The 20,225-nt window shown below is 46.4% G+C and overlaps 1 protein-coding gene across 1 annotated transcript in view; it reads left to right on the top strand.

Moving 5' to 3' along the window:
* The window catches only part of IL1R1 (interleukin 1 receptor type 1), a 195,702-nt gene that overhangs the window by 35,440 nt on the left and 140,037 nt on the right, over positions 1–20,225 (top strand). Inside the window, exon 3 of the mRNA XM_086327820.1 lies at positions 4,901–5,044. The gene's annotated coding sequence lies outside the window, so the exon portion shown is untranslated. The remainder of the gene's footprint in view (positions 1–4,900; positions 5,045–20,225) is intronic.

Genomic DNA, 20,225 nt, shown 5'->3' with positions numbered 1-20,225 from the left:
TGGACAGGGAGGCCTGGCGTGCTGCAATTCATGGGGTCGCAAAGAGTTGGACATGACTGAGCGACTGAACTGAACTGAATGGGACTGGATGTCATGATCTTAGTGTTTTGAATGTTGGGTTTTAAGTCAGCTTTTTCACTCTCCTCTCCCACCCTCATCAAGAGGCTTTTCCCTGCCAATGTTACACTGCTGACATTGGCATAGAGTTGCTTGTAATAGTCTCTTATCGTCCTTTGTAGTTCTATGGTCTTGGTTGTAATTTCTCCTTTTTCATTTCTAATTTTATTGATTTGGGATTTTTTTCTTGAGTTTGACTGAAGGGTTATCAATTTCATATCTTTATAAAGAATCAGTTTTTACTTTCACTGATCTTTTCTGTTTTTAAAACTTATTTTATTATTATTAAAAAAAGGAATACTTTTCTGGGGTGGGATAACATTTGCAATGCAGCAAAAGCAGTTCTAGAGCTTCCCAAGTGGCTCAGTAGTAAAGAATCCGCCTTCCAGTGCAGGAGATGCAGGTTCGATCCCTGCGTGAGGAAGATCCCCTGGAGAAGAAAATGGCAACCCACTCCAGTATTCTTGCCTGGGAATTCCCACGGACAGAGGAGCCTGGGGTCAGAAACGACTTAGCAACTAAACATCAACCAAAGCAGTTCTAAGAGAGAACCTTAGAGCTTTCTGTCTCTCTTCTGTGGAACTGATTGGTATACTTTTATCAGCTCTGCTGTGAGGATTCAATGAGAGACTCTGCAAGAAGCATGCAGAACAGTTCAGGGGCGTGCTGCCTGCAAGGAGCGTTATTTGTCACTGTCATTCTCCAGAGCAGGGGCTGGCAACCTTTTTCTGTAAAAGTTGTTGTTTTTTCCATTGTCAAGCCCTGTCTGACTCTTTGCGACCCCGTGAACTGAAGCCCACCAAGCTCCTCTGTCCACGGGATTTCCCAGGCAAGAACACTGGAGTGGGTTGCCATTCCCTTCTCCAGAGAATTTCCCTGACTGAAGGATCAAACCCATGTCTCCTGCATTGGCAGGGGGATTCTTTACCACTGTGTCACCTGGAAAGGTCTGCTGAGGAATGAGGGACAGAATTCCTGCCCAAGAACTGCCAGGGAGGGATATTAAAGGATCGTGCAGGGTGGACTCTCTGCTAGAAGGGATCTTAGTGGTCAACTGTCAGATTTGTCCCTTCCCTCTATTCTATCACGTCTAGGACAGGGGGTGCATCCATAGCCAACCTTGAACAAAAGCATCTTGCAGGTATGGCTGGAGTCAGCACTGTTTTTAGACCAGAGGAATAAGCAAAAACTCTAGAGACTTCTCTTTAAATATATTTGCAGTCTCATGAGAAACTTTTTTTTTTTTTTAAGTTTGGCCAAAAATTGAGCAAAAAAGAATTATGGAAGAAAATTGCTTGAACCAAACTGGACCCCTCTGAGCCAGAGGATGCTGGGCAGAGAGCTCCGAGCTTGTGTGCAGGGAGGAGAAATCACAGGCTTGCTCTCAGCATCCAGAGAAGGTTGCTACTTTTGTTCCAAGTGGACTGCTCCTTATCATCCATCGTGGGCGTGTAGGCAGGAGCAGGTTCCCTGAATCATTATACTTCCTTCATCCCCTTGCTGGGAAGCTGTGGCTTGGAAACTGTGTAGAAATCTGAGTCAGACAAATGAGGTGTGGGAATACTGGGGGATCTTTAGTTTTAGGGTTAGGGAATCCCCAGATTGACTTCCCTGGTGCTCAGTGGTAAAGAATCCACTTGTCAATGCAGGAGACATAAAAGATGTTGGTTTGATCCCTGGGTCAGGAAGATCCCTTGGAGGAGGAAGTGGCACCCCACCCCAGTATTCTTGCCTGGAGAATCCCATGGACAGAGGAGCCTGGTGGGCTACAGTCCATAGGGTTGCAAAGAGTCAGACGTGACTTATCAGCCAAACAATACCATACAGTAGTCTGCTTTGACAAAGCTAGGAAGTCACCAGGAACTAGCAGATCACCTGAGTTAGATCCTGGGAGGGGATGGTTCGGTGTGTGTGGGTGTGCGTGTCAGGGCAGCAATGCCCTGCATGCCCGGAATCCTTAGCTTTGTCCCCCGTTTAACCCTTACGAAGATGCGGGAACGTCTAAGCAAAAACTCTCCTTATCTGCCAAGTGAAGGAGAACTTTCAAGGCTTTTTCCACCCAGGCCCCAAGGCCACTCACACGTCAAGAACCAGAACACTTTTTAAGTGTTCTGATTACCTGCAGAGAGCTCTTTTAGGAGGAAAACAAATCTTTAATGAACACATTTGCTTCCATGTGTAATGGGCCCATGGGGAAGAGGAAGTAATAGCGTTCCGAGTACTTGCTATGAGGTTTTACCAGTTTCACCAGCAACTACAGGCTCCCACGTGCTGCATTTCTTTTTTTTTTTTCTAACTTTTTATTTATATTGGAGTATAGTTGATTTACAATGTTGTGTTAGTTTCAGGTGTACAGCAAAGAGTGATTCAGTTATACTCTATGGCATATCTATCCTTTTTCAAACTGTTTTTTCAAATTCTTTTCCCATTGAGGTTGTTACATAATATTGAGCAGAGTTCCCTGTGCTCTACAGAAGGCCCTCGTTGGTTATCTACTGTAAATATAGAAGTGTGTACTTTTTGACAGGCTTCTCAGGTGGCGCCAGTGGTAAAGAACCCACCTGCGGATGCAGGAGACGTAAAGAGATACAGGTTCAATCCCTGGGTCAGGAAGATCCCCTGGAGGAGGGCATGGCAACCCACTCCAGTATTCTTGCCTGGGAAACACTATGGACAGAGGAGTCTGGAGGGCGACAGTCCACGGGGTCACAGAGTCAGATGTGAGCATGAGCGCGAACGAGCAAGGTCATAGTTTGGGCTGTGTCTATGGCAGCAATGCTCACGGTGTTCATGACCAGACGCCTGTGAGTATGGTAACATCCAACATCCTCTGTAGCGAACAGGGCCACCCTGAGAATTCTGACCTACAAGTAACAGCAGACTAGAACTTATAGTCATACTTTAACGACCTTTTATTAATAAAATGTCTTGGTGAGTGCAAAGCAGCAATTAGATTTTCCAGAAAACATGTGACTTCAGTTTCTTGGAAGTGTTTTTATAGCTTCACAGCAATAAAATTTTTTTCTCTTCTTGAATTAAAGAGATGAGGGGGTCCACCAAGCATTCTCTCTTTTATGAGTATTTCCTTTGGCTGGCATCCAAAACAGCAAATCCTATTATAGGTCCGGATTTGGAAAGTCCCTGTTTTCACTACATTTGACCAAAGACTAACTTCAAGTTTAGATGGAATGAGCAGGCAATTTCTGTCATCAACAAATTTATAAAGGTAATATTTCAGGATTTCTTTAGGCCACTTTTGGGTTTTCTCCCCTGAATATGATCAAAATATGCAAATGAATAAAAGTATAAAACGTTTAATAAATTATCTGACTTATAACTAAGAACTTATATTGGTAAACTTTTTATTTGCAAATGACAGTCTTAAAGTAACAAATGACAGAGAGAAAGATGGAGGGAGGGAAACTGAGAGAGAGAGAGAGGGAGAGTAAGAGAGAGAGATAAAATATCTATTAGCTTCTAATTCAGTAAAGTTAAACAAAATCCAGGAACATAACAGCTTCAGGCATAGCTGGATCCAGGGGCCAATAAGGTGCCTTATCTTTGTGTTTCTTGAACAGGTTCTTTTCCTGTGGTAGGCATGTTTAGCCACTGGTAGGTCAAGGGGTACCTTTTATTTGCTATCAGCAACCCACTAGAGAAAAGATGATCTTTCCAATATTTCTGGCTCAAAGAACCCCAGCAAGAGTCTAGCTTGCCCAGCGTGTGTCTTGCACTCCTCTCTGCACTCGTCACTGGCCGTGAGGATGGTGTACTCTAATTGATCAGGCAAGCCTGGGTGGCCTGTCCTCAAACACTGTATTACTCAAACAGTGTGCCCCTTTGTAATTCTGTTTCCTCATTTCTAAGAAGAGTGAGAAGAATATCCTTCTGGCTTATTTCTTACACTGTCATGTAGGCAATTATTTGATGACTGCTTTCCATAATGTGCTTGATTGCCTGGGACAGCTGTGTGCTGCATTCCAATGGAAGATGGATGCAGGTGCCTGCAGTGTAAACAAGATGTTGGCTGGTCAGAGGCTCAGACAGGTTGTCCCTCCACGGGATTCCTGGAGGAGGGACTCTGGTTGATTTGTGTAGGACTTTCTGCTTTCTGGACCCCTTTAGTTCCTACTATTGTACCCAGAGGGTTTCCCAGGTGGCATTAGTGGTAAGAATCCGCCTTCCAATGCAGGAGACACAAGGGACTCAGGTTCGATCCTTGGGTCAAGGAAGATCCCCTGGAGGAGGGCATGACAACCCACTCCACTATTCTTGCCTGGGAAATCCCAGAGACAGAAGAGCCTGGTGGGCTACAGTCCATGGAGTTGCAGAGTTGGGTGTGACTGAGTGACTCAGCACAGTATTGTACCCAGAACCACAAGGAGAAAACCAGGTTGAAATGAAAAGCTTGGGATTTATTCTAGAAAAATCCCAACATCTCAAAGGCTCGTGCATTCAAATGGAATGTGGACAATAATTTGCATTATTTGACCTGTATTCAGCATCACGCTATGCTGATGAATGCTTTGTCCTGTATGAAAGGCTTCTTTTTTCCTTTTCAGAAACCAGGGGTGGATCATCAGGGTCCCCTCCCTCAGCAGGAAAGCCCCAGAGAACTGGAATGAGTCATCAGTTCCTTGGGGCAATGCTGGGGGCTCAGTGATTTGGTGTTAATTGAAATTCCCCTTTCTGTGAGATTTTCCTTGAAGACATTGAAACAGTGATTGAGGTGTGGAAATGAATCACATGCTAACTCTTGAAAGCCTTGCAATGTCTCAAACAGGTTTTCTCACTTGGAGAGGCCCACGTGCTCTGTCTGTGGTGCAGAAGCTGAGGTGTCACCTGAGCCGCCGGGCCAAGGTCCCATGTTCCTTGGGGTCCACCTAGAGCCCTGAGTCCTCCTCAGGCACGCTGGCACACTGCAGGGGTGAGTTGAGGGTAATTTATTCCATATCCCCCTTAGGAAACAGGCCTTCCGTAATCAACAGGACTTCGTACCCGACATCCTAAAATTTTAAAAGCTCACCCAGGCCAAAGAACCTTTAGTTTTATTTCCTCAAACGTGATCCCTTGATGGACCTTCTGTGTCACCATCTCCTCTGTACTTGGGAACTGAAGGAGCAAACAGACAGAACAGGCTCTATCTTGAGAGCAGGACTCCATCTTGGGCCTGACTGTGGACTTTGAGCTGTATGCCCAGTATCCATGGAAACGACATACCAACAGGAAAACCAGAGCCCCCGGAAGGAAGAGCCCCAGGGCTTGTACCTAGACTCTCCGTTGCCTAAAAGAACACCCTAATTATCTGTGTAACCGAATAGAATCATACATTCTATTATGCTTATTGGGGTATGACCTATTATCATACCCCAATAAGCACAGGGCAGGCCTATTGATAATTGTCCACTGTTAACTACCTAGGCTTAAGGCATATGAATCACAGCTTAACTTTGATTGTATCTTTCTTTTCCTACTTTCAGACTAGTTTCAGAGAATTTGGGGAGGTGGGTTTGGGCACGTACACTTAGGGTATATCAGGTTTTCACAAAACTGGTCGGGATCCCTGGCTAAGAGGAGACTCAGCCTTGGGCCCGCCAGTGTAATAAACTGCACTCCACTATCTGCATTGTCCTTCTGGGTGAGTTTGTTTCCCGGAATGCGTGGCTACAGCAGAACAAATAGTCGTTTCCCTTGTTATCAAATGTCCTTTGGCCTCTTCTCAGATGCTCCTTGATCAGTTTCCCTTTCTAGGCCTCCCCTCCCCTGGGGTCACAGAGCGGTTCGGAAGGTTAATGGGAGGTGGGTCTCCAGGCGACTGTGCACACAAGGCCACGTGCCTTGGAGCAGGTGGTCTGAGGACCTGAGGAGTGGGAGGCCCTTGGCTTCTTGCTGTTGCACAAGGATCCCTGGGAAATGGCCAAAGCCACACATCAGAGTTCCCAGAGTCCAGTCTGGGATGTTTTCCCACACACACAAAATGGAAACTCTTCTTTTTTGACCCTCTCTCCCAACCCCAGGTGTTTCTCTCTCTTTGGATTTTTATTTTTATTTTTAAAATAGCTTTATTGCATGTCATACAGTTTATTGCATTACAGACTCATTTAAGGTCTATAATTTGGTGATTTTTCTGTGCAGTCACCATGTTGTACAATCATCACTATAATGTACTTGAATTTTTTTTATCGCCACAAAGTAAAAACAAATCTGTAGCCATGACCAGTCATTCCCTTTTCCCGTCATCCCCAGCTCTGGGCAACCTACCAGGCTTTCCTGTCCTTCCCTATCTCCTGGAGTTTGCTTAGATTCATGTCCAAAGAGGTGATGATGCCATCCAACCATCTCGTCCTCTGCTGTCCCCTTCTCCTTTTGCCTTCAAACTTTCTCAGCATCAGGGTCTCTTCCAATGAGTTGGCTCTTCACATCAGGTGGTCATAGTATTGGAGCTTCAGCTTCAGTCCTTCCAATGAATATTCACGGTTGATTTCCTTTAGGATTGACTGGTTTGGTCTCCTTGCAGTCCAAGGGACTCTCAAGAGTCTTCTCCAGCACCACAGTTTGAAAGCATCAATTCTTCGGTGCTCAGCCTTGTTTATGATCCAACTATTTTATTCATTTCATATAAGTGGAATCATAAAGCATGTGTTTTGCAAATGATTTCTTTCACTTAGCAGAATGTTTCCAGGTTCATGCACAGGGGACATGGATCAGTACTTAATGTTTTTTTTTCTTCTACCAAATGACACTCTATTGTGTGGATATCCCATGCTTTGTAGTTCTTTCATCAATGGACAGTGAGTTGTTCCCACCTTTGGGTTATTATGAATGATGCTGCTATGAACATTCTTGCACAAGGTTTGTATGGACCTGTGTATTCAGTTCTCTTGTGTATATGCCTAGGAATGGAACTGCTAGGGCACGAACCAGGTGGTACTAGTGGTAAAGAACCTGCCCGCTAATGCAGGAGACGTAAGAGAGGAGGCTGCATGGTGGGCTGCCTGCAGGCATAAAGCCAGCGCACTGTGGTATAGGGACTTACAAGATCCAGACACATCCCTACATCTGCTCCTCACCCTGACCCTGTGTGGATGTCCCCGTGGTTATCCTGTTTTTGCCAAGGAAGGATCAAAGGTCGAGACGGAAAGGAAGCTTGTTTCCAAACCTGTCCTTTTCCCACTTGTGGCGGTACATGCGTGCGTGCTCAGTCGTGTCTGACTCTTTGTGACCTGATGGACTGTAGCCCACCAGGCTCCTCTGTTCATGGGATTGTCCAGGCAAGAATACTGGAGTGGGTTTCTGTTTCCTCCTCCAGGAGATCTTTCTGACTCGGGTCAAACCCTTGTCATCTGTATCTCCTGTATTACAGGCAAATTCCTTACCACTGCACCACCCAGGAAGCTGTTTATAAGTAACCGTATTCATAATATGTTTGCGTTCTGTAGGAAACTATCCAAAGTGGCAAAGAGTTTGTAAAGATATAAAGGGCTACGTGTACCTTTAAAGTAATTGGAGTACAGAGTTAGGGACTGAATTGTAGCCTTGTCTTCGTGGTTTCCTCATGGGTGCATCTGAGACAAGATGCCAGGGAGGCAGAAGAGAGGTGCTCCAGGCAGTCAGTCCAGGGAGGCAGGCTGGAGGTGCTCCAGGCAGTCAGTCCAAGGAGGCAGTGATGCTCCAGCTGGGTTGGAGCTTGGCTCTCCTTGTGGTGGGTTTCGCTCCACGTGGTGATGAGGAGCACCTTCTCTGCTGGCCTGGCCTGTGTGACACCAAGTGGGGGATATTCTGGGTGTGCTGAGCTTGGCCCTGAGGCGTCATGAGCAAGTGGGAAGAGCACAGATTTGGAAATCAGACAAACCAGTTGGAAGACCAGACCTGTTACTTGATAGGGCTTCCCAGATGGTGCAATGGTAAAGACGTGACCTGCTGATGCAGGAGATGAGAGTTCAACCCCTGAGCTGAGTGACCAGACTCATTTCTGTCCTCTCTGGGTCTCCCTTTTCTCTTTTGTAAAGTGGGTTTATCATATCTATATTGCATGGTTCTCATGAGCATTCATAGAGATAAAATATGTCACATCCCTTCACAGAAGATAGTCAACAAATAATAAAGGACATTTCTCAGCCTCAAACCCCAAGTACTTCCCCTTCTCCCCCCCGGCCCCCACCCCCCCGCGTCTCTCTCTTCCTCGGCACAATTCTACATCCCTTGGACAATCATGTGACATCTCTGGGTCTCCTCAACTACACAAGAGAAATAGGATGATGAAATCAATATTCCCAACCTCCAAATGTGCAGTGTCCCTGAGTTTTCTGCCGGGCTGGGCTGAGCTTCGAGCGGAGGGGTCTGACTCACGGTCTCCCGCTCCAGGGCCTCTCAGAGAGGCTGTGTCCTGCCACTGGACTGACTGTAGGTGGCGGTGTGGCCACCCCCCTACCCTACCCAGCGTGCGTCATAGCAGTGTCGTTAATACAGTCCTCCCCCTTGTTCAAGGCTCTACTTTCCATGGTTTCAAGTACCCCGGGGCCAACCATGGTCTTAAATATTAAATGGAAAATTCCAGAAATAAACAATTCATCAGTTGTAAATCACTCACAATTCTGATGACCGTGATGGAATCTTGTGCTTCCAGGATGTGATTCATCCCTTTGCTCAGCATGTCCCGGCTCTCAGTCACTTAGTAGCCACTGGGTTATCAGGTCACCTGTCATGCTACCATGATGCGGGTGTTCAGTGACCCTCATTTTACTTAACAGCAGCCCCAACATGCAGAGGAGTGGTGCTGGCAATTCACATATGGCAAAGAAATGCTGTAAAGTGCTTCCTTGAGTGAAAACGTGAACGTTCGTCACTTAGTAAGGACAGAAAAAAGTTACATGCTGAGGTTGCTAAGATCGAATAAGAATGAATCTTCTATCTGTGAATTTATGAAAAAGCAAAAATAAATTTCTGTTGGTTTTGCTGTCACACCTCAAACTGCAAAAGTTACAGCCACAGTGCGTGAGAAGTGCTTAGTTAAGAAGGAAAAAGCATTACATATGTACAGTATGATATTTTGAGAGACCATATTCACATAACTTTTATCATAAGAGATCGTTACAATTGTTCTATTTTATTATTAGTTCTTGGCTTCCCTGGTGGCTCATGGTAAAGAATCTGACCACAATGCAGGAGACTCGGATTCAATCCCTGGGTCAGGAAGATCCAGTGGAAAAGGGAATGGCAACCCACTCCAGTATTATTGCCTGGAGAATTCCGTGGGTAGAGGAGCCTGGTGGGCTACAGTCCATGGGGTCACAAAGAGTTGGACACCACTGAGTGACTAACACTCACTTTAAACCTCTTACTATATCTGATTCATAAATTAAAGTGTATTATAGGTATTTGCCTTTAGGAAATCCCCAAATTTCAGGCATCCTCTGGGGGCCCTGGAATGTGACCCTTGCAGATAAAGGGGATCAGCCATCATGGTCACCTGGGGGATTTCCCTGAGAACCCCCTTTCTCTAAAGTCAGGACTTAGAACAGAGAGAAGACTTTAGAACCAAAGTCTGGAGATGTGAACTGACTTGTCCATGACCCCGGAGCCAGTCTGTGCCAGACCTGTGATAAATGATAGTGGAAGATGAACAGTAATGCCCCTCAATGAATGCCTGAAGCCATGTGTGTCTTACTGGCTTTTCCTTGACTCCGAGCTCGGTGTTACAGCATCGTCTGGTTGCACTGTGATGTGGCTGCTGGGAGTCACCACAGAACAGGCTGGGCCTCTCCTTAGGCTCTGTCCCAGTGGGGTATAAGGACCACTGAGCAGCATGGGGGCTGAGGTCTGGAGGCCAGTCTTCCTTCTAAGCTGCCACCTTTTCCGTGGGTAATTCAGGTTTTCCCAGCTATAACATGAGTTGGATGACTTAGATGGCCTTCATCTCTTTGTGTTGTTTGATGCTTTAGAATTGGAGCCCTTCAGTTGTCTTGAACTATAGAAAAGAAAATGCAAAGTTATACTGGCTGAAGTCAGGGAGAGAAGGCAAGAATCTGTCCCTGCCCCAGGCAAGCCCCTGGTCATACCCTCGGCACGTTAAGGAACCCTAGGGTTCCTCAGAGCCCAGTCTGAGAAACCACTGGGTTGGAGACCCTATAAGATGTTCTGGTTGTGTAGATGTGTGACACATGGGAGGTGGAAGTGTGCTAGCAAAGACCCTACGCCCACCCCAGGGTCCTCCAGGGAGCATCCCTTGGCCATAGACTAGCGGATTCCCTTTTCCTTCCATTTCCTACAGAAGATGGTAGGTCTTGGGTAAACAGAGGGTTATGACTTGAGCATTTTCCTCAAAGAACTTAGCATTAAATCTTCATGGTGAATGTTCCATGAGTCCTTGATGATTAGATGAGAAAACCTCTTTTGAGATTGGCAGAAGCCAAAAAGTACTCTTAGAGACATTTGACGTTGTACCCAGAGCACATGTTCATGCACGTATGAACACAGTTGCAAGCCCAAATTTACTTCATTCTCTTTGTTTCATTTTTTTAAAAAATTCTGGTAGTGACCCAATGAAGTGTTTTTACAGCCCATTGGTAGTGTCGATGAAAAGAATCAGTTGTTGTTCAGTTGCTCAGTTGTGTCCAACTCTTTGCAACACCATGGACTGCACACACCAGGCTTCCCTGTCCTTCACTGTCTCTCGAAGTTTGCTTAAACTCATGTCCGTTGAGTCAGTGATGCCATCCAACCATCTCATCCTCTGTTTCCCCCTTCTCCTCCTGCCCTCAGTCTTTCCCAGCACCAGGGTCTTTTCCAATGAGTTGGCTCTTTGCATCAGGTGGCCAAAGTATTAGAGCTTCAGCTTCAGCATCAGTCCTTCCAATGAATATTCAGAGTTGATCTCCTTTAGGATGGACTGGTTTGATCTCCTTGCTGTCCAAGGGACTCTAAAGAGTCTTCTCAAGCACCATAGTTCAAAAGCATCAATTCTTTGGTGCTCAGACTTCTTTATGGTCCATCTCTCACATCCATACATGACCATTGGAAAAACCACAGTTTTGACTGCCCTTGGGCAAACCACCTAAACTTCCTCTGTAACAACCTGTATAATAATAGAAAAGGGTTTGATCTGAGTCAAACTGAGGACTACAGCCTGGTAGACAACCTCTCAGATAACTCTGGGGAACTTCTCTGGAGAAGCAGGGCTTTCAGTACAGTTTTTTTTTCCCCCCACTTTTTATTTTGTACTTGGGTATAGCCAACTAACAATGTAGTGATGGTTTCAGGAGGACAACAGCGCGACTTAGGCATACATATACATGTGTCCATCCTCCCTCCAACTCCCCTCCCATCAGTACAGTTTTGTTTTATCAGAACAGAAAACATGAACTATGTCAGGGATTCATTCCTTCAAGGTTTCAAAAAGACAGACCGGCATGTGCACAGGCGTCAGTGTGGCCTTCGCACCTGGGAAGCGAGTGTTACCATGGAAGGAGTACCTAGCATTTGTGTCCCAGGAAGGGAGGTATTTCATCTTTATTTTTAACATGGATTTTCTTTACTTCTGGCTGATGCACCCTTTTCTGTAATGATTAAAGCAGAGGCACGAAGTAGGGTTTTTTTTTTTTTTAATTATTTATTTGGCTGTGCCAGGGTCTTTAGTTGTGTCATGCAGACTCTTAGTGGTGGCATGTGTGATCTGGTTCCCTGACCAGGAATCAAACCTGGGCCGCCTGCATGGACACATTGTAGGATTGGTCAGCCAGAAACAGACTGTTTTAGTCAGCATCCAGTTCACTCACGTAGAAGCCAGAGCAATTTCATCACATCTCCATCTGTGAGAATTTCTTTCATCAGTAGGTTGTGCCCTGGAGAAGGCTGGTGGGGGTGCTCACTGGTCATTCCCCATCCCTCCCACTAAGGTTAAAGATGGGCTTCTCCTGTTATATCAGGGGTCAACAAACCACTGTCCACAGACAAAGTGCAGCCTGTCTCCTGTTTATGCATGGCCCAGGGCACAAGGTGAGCAATGTGAGCCCAAGCTAGGGTGTCCCCTCCAACCCTGCTTCCCACTCTGCTCCCAACACCTGCTGGACCCTGAGCTCTGGACTCCCAGTCTGGAGATTGGAGAGACATTGGAGGAAACTGACTTAGCTTCCAGTTAGTTTTCAAGGGGGAACCAACTGGTCCTCCAGGAGGAACAGGTCTGGGTGTCATTGGCAAAGAGAAATTGATGGCAGGGGCTGAATCCCCATCAACTACCCCCATCCATCTAATCTGGTCCACCAGGCCCCCACCCCCAACAGGCTGTTCTTCTTGAGGTGGTCTCCAGCCAATGCAGTTGAACCCATAGGGTGCCCACTACCAAGGGCAAATTTATATTTGCTTCTTGACCCAGAGGGTCCAGCTGGGCTTTCCTGATAGCTCAGTTGGTAAAGAATCTACCTGCAATGCAGGAGACCCTGGTTCGATTCATGGGTCAGAAAGATCCACTGGAGAAGGGATAGGCTACCCACTCCAGTGTTCTTGGGCTGCCCTTGTGGCTCAGCTGGTAAAGAATCTGTCCACAATGCGGGATACCTGGGTTTGATCCCTGGGTTGGGAAGATCCCCTGGAGAAGGGAAAGGCTACCCACTCCAGTACTCTGGCCTGGAGAATTCCATGGACAGTTCATGGTGTTGCAAAGAGTTGGACACGACTGAGTGACTTTCACTCTCACTTTCTTGACCCACAACATCTGAAATATTTACTATCTGTAATTTTACAGGAAAGGTTTGCCCACCCTGATGCTACATGATATCAGGCAGTACATTATATAATCCTATAAAGACTCAGCCACTTTGAATCACAGGAAAGAGTAGTAGTAGCTACCGTTTGTGGAGGTTCAGGAAGGTTAAGCAATTTGCCTAAGGTCACACAGCTCACAGATGGCCTAGTGGGAATTTTGCAGTGACAGTTTGGCAGGAGAACAGAGTGGAAAAAATGGAAGTTGGTCCCTGGCCACACTGACAGCGTGTGGCCCCCACTTCGGCTTCTCCAGGGATCACCCTCACCTCCAGAACTGCTGGGCAGCTGTGTGTCCCCCCGCTCCTCATGCGTTTGCTCTGGGGCGGCTGCCAAGGCTAGTTTTTAATTATCATGGTCCTACATTGGGAGACTGTGGCCAGTAATTTCTCTTTCCGTCATTTTCATCCCTGTGTGACCTCACTGATTTAGTGGTTCCTTTGTGACTCGACTAATTCCCCCTGGAAACTCAGGTTTCCTCTTAAACTTCACCTTGTGGTCCAGGGAGGAGATTACTGTGCTTAAGGCTGCCCAGTTCAGTTTCTGGTGTGTCAGAGCTCGCGAGCCCCCTGCCTTCTTCTGGCCCGCCCCTGACTCATCCTTTGTGGGGCAGACACATCTCACTTACCGAGCATCGTTCAGGAATGTGCTGTGGAGTGGATTTTCCAGGAATCAGAGCTCCCTGCTCCGAACTCCCGGCTTTGGAGACTTGTAACTATCTTGCACGCTAATCTTTATAAATGACACCACGCCTTGTGTTCTAAAGCAGAACTCATTGTCCACATCTGTCCCTGATAGCATGGTAAACCCATTCAAGTGACTGCACAGGAGATAGTGAAGGACACGGAAGCCTGGTGTGCTGCATCCGTGGGGTCACAATGAGTCAGACATGACTGAGCAGCTGAACAACAAGATGGTAGGCAGCTGTGAGTATTTGAGAGATTGACATAACACCTTGAAGTTTCTGCTTCCTCATCTGTGAAATGGGGATGGTATTACTGATCCTGTAGAGTTGAGTGTGTTGTGGGGAATTGAGATAATTTGCATAAAGGCTTTGGCACAGTGATTGGCACACAGTGTGCCCAGACAAGGTGACTGATGTGACTTAAACACCCTTCCATCCTGGGGTACCAGTTTTCAGCCCCATCTGTGCCCTAGAGTCCCCTGGTGCCCTCAGCTGTATAGAAATCTTTGCAACTCCATGGACTGTAGCCCTCCAGGCTCCTCTGTCTATGGAATTTTTCCGGCAGTGGGTTGGGTTGTTATTCAGTTGCTAAGTCGTGTCTGACTCTTTGTGACCCCATAGATTGCAGCACACCAGGCTTCCCTGTCCTTCACTATCTCCCAGAGTTTGCTCAAACTCATGTCCACTGAGTCAGTGACGCCATCCACCCATCTCATCCTCTGTTGCTCCCTTCTCCTCCTGCCCTCAGTCTTTCCCAGCATCAGGGTCTTTTCCAATGAGGCGGCTCTTTGCATCAAGTGGCCAAATATTGGAGCTTCAGCTATAGTATCAGCCCTTCCAATGAATATTTAGGGTTGATTTCCTTTAGGATTGACTGGTTTAATCTCCTTGCTGTCCAAAGGACTCTCAAGTGGGTTGGCAGGAGCCTTCAAAACATGATGCTGGGGCCCCGTGCAAGGTCAAGTGAATCAAAAGCTCTGGAGCTGCTCCCGCGTTAGCATTAATACTGTTGTCTTGATTTGTTTTTATCTATGTCTGCCCCCCTCCTTGTGCCCCCACCCCCTGGCCTTTCCCAGATGCAGTTATAGCTGGAAACCAGTGCTTCAAGGTATGTCCAGCTCTTTGCTCCAACATGAAATGACCCCATTCTGTTGAAACTTTTGGGAATTTATATTTTCACTTTAGAGTTTTTCTGCTTCCTCTTTCTGTTTCTCTTAAGAGCAGCTAGCATTTATTAAGGCTTTACTGGCTCAAAACCTGCCTGGACCACCCCTTCCACCTGGACCACCCCTGCCCGGCGCCTGGCCCCAGGCAGCCTGGGAGCACCCTTTGGGGGGGCGTTGATGGTCAGGGCCCTGTGAGTGCCTGCAGTATACAAGCCATCTTCAGTTTTGGATCCTGGGTCCCTTATGGCCTCTCCCTGTTCCTGGCCCCACCCCCTGAACCCCCTTCTGATTTTCCTTCGTCCTTCATCAGGCCCAGAACCTGTACCTGTTTGTTTGTGTGATGATATACCACTATCACCTTGACCTCTGATTGCCCAAAGGAGGTGTTCATAGACCTGGGAGCAGACGGACCCCACGGTACCCCTGGAACCTTAGGTCCCATCATCATTTGCCTCTTGTACAGATGCAGAAATTGGGGCACAGAGAGGTTAAATCATTTGCGCAAGGTCCTCAGGAAGCGGCAGCTCCCGCCTGGGTCTGAGATCTGGTCACTTGCTGCCTCCTGACTCCCATCATGCCCACTGCCCTGAGAATCGCTGGCTTCACACAAGCTGTTCAGTCCAGGAAGCCAGTAATTACTTTTAAAATAAAAAAAGGATTGTGCGCTAAGTAAATAAGCCTCAATTCCCTATGAAATATTATTTCCTCTCCTCTTCTTGACAGAATAAGCCCAGCAATTATTTTTCAACAGATACAACTGCTGGTACAGAAAGTCTGAAGTTTCCCCTTCTTTCAATTCTCAATTTAGAAAATTAATTAATTCCCAGGCCTGGGGTTGTCCTGATCATGGCATCAGATATGTCGTCCTTGTAGGTCTGAGTCTGTCCTGGTTGTTTCCAGCTGCTTATTTGACCACAGGGAAAGATGGAAGGAGGCAGAAACATCTCAGGCGCAGGGCTAGGCCTCCAGGGTCAGGTACCTGCCCTCCCTCCTGTTAAGAATCTGGCCCAGCCTGGAGCCAGACAAGCTGTGGATGGGCTCCCAGGGTATGGGGCCTCTCTGCCAGCTGGGGAAGAGGGTGTCTGAGGACGGGGGAACAGGAGCATACAGGCAGGGCTGCTTAGCAGCGGGGAATGCTGAGTCAGATGGGGACGAGCCACGTCTTTCTGAGAAGCCTGGGGAAACTCTGAGTCAGCCGCACACCTCGACCCCAGCTGACACACTCGGGCAGCCCTGCATCCAGGCCTCAGGAGAACAGCGCCACGGGCAGCAACTTCATCCCAGTGATACCCCATCTTCAAGAATCATTTTCCACATGGACAGGATGCATGTCCATTCCCCAGACAAAACCAACGAGCTCATCTCAGAGCTTAATTTGCCTGTGACTACATCCCTGAAATCATGCATGATCCATGTCCCTGAATTTTTTTTTTTTAAATCAATGCTTCACGTCCCTGAGAAGAAGGCTTGCTTGTTGTGATGGAGAAATAGCTTTGCAGCCACTGAACTCTGAACCCGCTTCCAGGAAACTCCAAGCTGGGAGGATCTGGTTACATAAATCCTCAGGCTGCCAGGTTTTATTTATACAAACCCTGACGCAAGAGCCATGTGGTTCAGCACCCTACAGATTTCTGGTTTCTCATAGCGCCTGTTGCCTGTCCCTAAGGGGGCACTTTTAATTGGATTTCTTAAGAGGCATGGGCTTTCCAGGTGGCTCAGTGGTAAAGAATCTGCCTGCCAGTGCAGAAGATGCAAGAGAAGCAGCTTCAATCCCTGGGTTAGGAAGATCCCCTGGAGGAGGAAATGGCAACCCACTCCAGTATTCTTTTTTTGTTTTTAATTTTATTTGTATTTCTTTCTTTCTTTCTTTTTTTTTTTTTTTTAACACCAAAGCGTTTCGTATTGGGGAATAGCCGATTAACAGTGTTGTGATGGTCAGGTGAACAGCAAAGGGACTCAGCCATACATATACATGCATCCACTCTCCCCCAAGCCCCCCTCCCATCTAGCCACTCCAGTATTGTTGCCTGGGAAATCCCATGGACAGAGAAGCCTGGTGGGCTATGGTCCATGGGGGCACAAAGGGTTGGACACGACGGAGTGAGTGCACACTACCACCGAAAGGCAGCAGCCAGGTCTACGGAGCAGAGTGTGTGGATGGAGTAACTTAGGGCCGACCGCATAGCAGGAGATGCGACTGTAGCTTGGTGAGAGGCTGTCTTGCCCAGGGGCACCTGCATCACCGGGTTTGAAGCCTCATTTCTGGTCTCATGTAGGTATTAGGGTGCCCTTGGGAAGAGGTTCAGTGTCTGGGAAGTCAAGTCTATTGCAGACGTCCCCTGCAGACCCCAAGGAGAGCCTTGTGATGTTGCAGACAACATAGGTGGCACTAGGGGTAAAGAACCGGCCTGCCGATGAAAGAGACAGAAAAGATGCAGGTTCGGTCCTTGGGTCGGGAAGATTCCCTGGAGGAGGGCGCGGTGACTCACTCCAGTATAGTGTGTGTATATATATCCCTCTGTCCATGGGATTTCCCAGGCAAGAATACTGGAGTGGGTTGCCATTCCCTTCTCCAGGGAATTTTCCCAACCCAGGGATTGAACCCAGGTCTCCTGCATTGTAGGCAGATTCTTTACTATCTGAGCCACCAGGGAAGCCCACCTTTCCCCTTAACATACTGTATTAATTTTTTTTTTTGGCATATAGTTAACTGTAGTTCAATGGACATGAACTTGGACAAACTCCAGGAGATAGTGAGGGTCAGGGAGGCCTGGCATGCTGCAGTCCATGGGGTCGCAGAGAGTCAGATGTGACCTAGGAACTGAACAACAACAGCAATTGATTAAGAATGTTGTGTTAGTTTTTAGCTGTACAGCAAAGTGATTCAGTTTCACTTATACATATACACATATTATTCTTTTCAGATTCTTTTACCCTGTAGGTTATTCCAGAATCTTGAGCAGAGTTCCCTGTGCTATACAGTAGATCCTTATTGATTTTCTATATTATATATAGTAGTGTGTGCATGTCCATCCCAAGCTCCTAATTTATCCTCCCCTCCATGTTTCTCCTTTGGTAACCTTAAGTTTGTTTTTGAAATCTGTGGGTCTGTTTCTGTTCTGTAAACAAGATCATTTATATCATTTTTTAAAATTAGATTCCACATAAGAGTGATATCATATGCTGTCTGTCTTTGTTTGTCTGACTTACTTCACTTAGTATTTTAATTATTCCTTTAAGACTAGTTCTCCCCCATCAGACTTCAGTGCAGAAATAGTTGTATTCACCTTTGTTGGTTGAAGGCGCACAGTCTGAATAGCATCAAATCCCCACCCTTGTTCACTTTACATCAAACTGGGACATCCGGGGGTGCTGCTGCTTAGTACCAGGTAGGGCCACCTGTCTGGGTTTGCCTGGGACTGAGGAATTCTTCAAGAAGAACAACTATGGACGGAGGTTCTTGACATTGTACGGGAGGCAGTGATGAAGACCATCCCCAAGAAAAAGAAAGGCAAAAAGGCAAAATGGTTGTCAGAGGAGGCCTTACAAATAGCTGAGAAAAGCAGAGAAGCTAAAGGCAAAGGAGAAAAGGAAAGATATACCCATCTGAACACAGAGTTCCAAAGAATAGCAAGGAGAGATAAGAATGTCCTCCTCAGTGATCAATGCAAAGAAATAGAGGAAAACAATAGAATGGGAAAGACTAGAGATCTCTTCAAGAAAATTAGAGATACCAAGGGAACATTTCAGGCAAAGATGGGCTCTATAAAGGACAGAAATGGTATGGACCTAACAGAAGCAGACGATATTAAGAAGAGGTGGCAAGAATACACAGAAGAACTATACAAGAAAGATCTTCTTGACCCAGATAATTAGTGTGATCACTCACCTGGAGCCAGACATCCTGGAATGCAAAGTCAAGTGGGCCTTAGGAAGCATCACCACAAAACTAGTGGAGGTGATGGAATTCCAGTTGAGCTATTTCACATCCTGAAAGATGATGCTGTGAAAGTGCTGCACTCAATATGCCAGCAAATTTGGAAAACTCAGCAGGGGCCACAGGACTGGAAAAGGTGAGTTTTCATTCCAATCCCAAAGAAAGGCAATGCCAAAGAATTTTCAAACTACTACACAATTGTACTCATCTCACACGCTAGCAAAGTAATACTCAAAATTCTCCAAGCCAGGTTTCAACAGTATGTAAATCATGAACTTCCAGATGGTCAAGCTGGATTTAGAAAAGGCAGAGTAACCAGAGATCAAATTGCCAACACCCAGTGAATCATCAAAAAAGCAAGAGAGTTCCAGAAAAACATCTCAGTTCAGTCACTCAGTCATGTCTAACTCTTTGATACCCCATGGATTGCAGCACGCCAGGCCTTGCTGTCCATCACCAACTCCTGGAGTTTACTCAAACTCATGTCCATTGAGTCAGTGATGCCATCCAACCATCTCATCCTCTGTCACCCCCTTCTCCTTTTGCCTTCAATCTTTCCCAGCATCAGGGTCTTTTCCAATGAGTCAGTTCTTCACATCAGGTGGCCAAACTATTTGAGTTTCAGCTTCAACATCAGTCCTTCCAATGAATATTCAGGACTGATTTCCTTTAAGATGGACTGGTTGGATCTCCTTGCTGTCCAAGGGACTCTCGAGCGTCTTCTCCAACACCACAGTTCAAAAGCATCAATTTTTCAGTGCTCAGCTTTCTTTATAGTCCAACTCTCACTTCTATACATGACTACTGGAAAAACCATAGCCTTGATGAGATGGACCTTTGTTGGCAAAGTAATGTCTCTGCTTTTGAATATGCTATCTAGGTTGGTCATAACTTTCCTTCCAAGGAGTAAGCGTCTTTTAATTTCATGGCTGCAATCACCATCTGCACTGATTTTGGAGCCCCCCAAAATAAAGTCTGTCACTTTTTTCACTGTTTCCCCATCTATTTGCCATGAAGTGATGGACCAGATGCCACGATCTTAGTTTTCTGAATGCTGAATTTTAAGCCAGCTTTTTCACTCTCCTCTTTCACTTTTGTCAAGAGACTCTTTAGTTCTTCTTCATTTTCTGCCGTAAGGGTGGTGTCATCTGCATATCTGAGGTTGATATTTCTCCCCACAGTCTTGTTTCCAGCTTGAGTCAGCTCACCATTTCACATGATGTACCCTGCATATAAGTTAAATAAGCAGGGTGACAGTATACAGCCTTGACGTACTCCTTTCCCAGTTTTGAACTAGTCCTTTGCTGAACCAGCAAGCTGTTGGTTCTTGATGTGCATGCAGGTTTCTCAGGAGACAGGTAGGGTGGGCTGGTATTCCCATTTCTTTAAGAATTTTCCACAGGTGGTTGCGATCCACACAGTCAAAGGCTTTAGAGTAGTCAGTGAAGCAGAAGTAGATGCTTTTCTGGAATTCCCTTGCTTTTTCTATGATCCAACAGATGTCAGCAGTTTGATTTCTGGTTCCTCTGCCTTTTCTAAACAAAACTTGAACATCTGGGTGTTC

This window comes from Bos grunniens, chromosome 11 (genome assembly GCF_055505025.1).
Source record: "Bos grunniens cultivar Pamir isolate PY7600 chromosome 11, Bosgru_T2T1.0, whole genome shotgun sequence".
Taxonomy (NCBI): domain Eukaryota; kingdom Metazoa; phylum Chordata; class Mammalia; order Artiodactyla; family Bovidae; genus Bos; species Bos grunniens.
This window is presented reverse-complemented; position numbering and strand designations above follow the sequence as displayed.